Here is a 1,413-nt window from a genome sequence, read left to right on the forward strand (position 1 = left end):
CTCTTCTCTTTATGCCTTTCTCCTTGACACTTAATTACTTTCTCTTTTCTTCTGTCCCTTCCCTCATCTCTACTTTCCACTTCTCCCTTAATCTTCTAGCTCCTATACAATTTTCCTATCATTACCTCTCCATTCCTCCTCCCCGTTCTTCTTCTTGTTTGCTCTCCTTCTATAGCTTTTTTCTATTTTGAATCACCAAGGAACTTTCTTACAAAGAGTTTCTCCTCTTAAATCTTGTTCTTACTTTATTGATCAGACCTGACCTGTTCCTTATAGAGCTCTGCAGCCTGCTGGAGATGGTGCAGAGCTGCTTAGGTCTGCTATTGCTGCCATTCACTGGGTGTTATTTGGACTGCTAGAATGATCCTGAGTCCCTTCCTTCTTTACCAGCTGACTAGGGTTTCTCTTCTTCTTGGGTCTATAGCAAATAATGATCACCGTTGTGTTTTTGGCCTTCTTCGGGCTCTGAGCGAGCACTTCTTTCACTCTCCTGATTATCTTCTCCCTCTGCTCAAGAAACAAGAAAAGGTAGGAGAATGTTAGTTTGGGGTAAGATGTAGAATACCTTACAAGGAGAGCTTTCTAAGAAAGAGTAGACATTCAAGAAGGGTTTTGTAACAAGAAACTCATAGGGCAGAGAACTTTGGGAAAGGGGGAGGAGCTTTGGATCACCTGACCTTCTCATCTTGCTTGTTCTCACACCAAACAGGCCCTTCTGCCTCGTTCTTTACCGAGGTGTTGTTTTGCGTAGGCAGTTCTTCCATCTTTCTGGTAATCTTTAGTTACACTAGTTTCCCCTACTATACAGCTTTCTGTAAGCAATGCTACCCCTGGCAGTAATGTCCAGGAGGTCTCATGCCTGTCCTTTATATACCCACTATAGTGTAATGAGAAACCACACCCTTAAGGATTGTTTGGTCACCCAGGTACTCAAGGTTGTACCAACTCTCCAGCCAATGTTCCCCTTTGCTGGATTAGGCATCACCAAAGCTTATCACTGACACATTCATGGGTATAGTGGGCTGGGGGCAGTTATGGAGGAAGACAAGTTGCTCTTATGGTCAATGAACACTGAACCATATAGCCCTAACTAACCTTCTCATTTTCCCATGTTAAGTTTTCATTACATACATGATAGAAAGGTGGATTCCTTCAAACCTTTCCTGGAGCAACCCTTATTATATTGTTCCATGTCCCATGGTGCTGCATACACATCCCCATTATTATCTAGTATTTTGTAGGTCTCTTTCTAAGTTTGTAATGTTAATGTATTCAGTTGAGTCTTGGTGAAAATGTGCTTCATCTTATATCCTTCTTACAGCACAATCTAATATACATTGAAGACAACTTAATTCTTGGCTACATCTGTGCAGTATTTCTGTCCCATCTGGTTCTCTTCATGTGGTTCTCTAC

At 41.8% G+C, this 1,413-nt stretch overlaps 1 long non-coding RNA gene across 1 annotated transcript; it reads right to left on the reverse strand.

Annotated features, from left to right (window-relative positions):
- Nucleotides 1-226: 226 nt before the first annotated feature.
- LOC147998387 (uncharacterized) lies at nt 227-829 on the reverse strand. Its single transcript, XR_015646810.1, has 2 exons — nt 678-829; nt 227-507 (listed from the first exon to the last, which is right to left on the reverse strand). It is a non-coding gene; the product is annotated as an uncharacterized LOC147998387 (long non-coding RNA).
- Nucleotides 830-1,413: the final 584 nt, after the last annotated feature.

Source organism: Rattus norvegicus, chromosome X, assembly GCF_021556685.1.
Source record: "Rattus norvegicus strain SHRSP/BbbUtx chromosome X, alternate assembly SHRSP_T2T, whole genome shotgun sequence".
Taxonomy (NCBI): domain Eukaryota; kingdom Metazoa; phylum Chordata; class Mammalia; order Rodentia; family Muridae; genus Rattus; species Rattus norvegicus.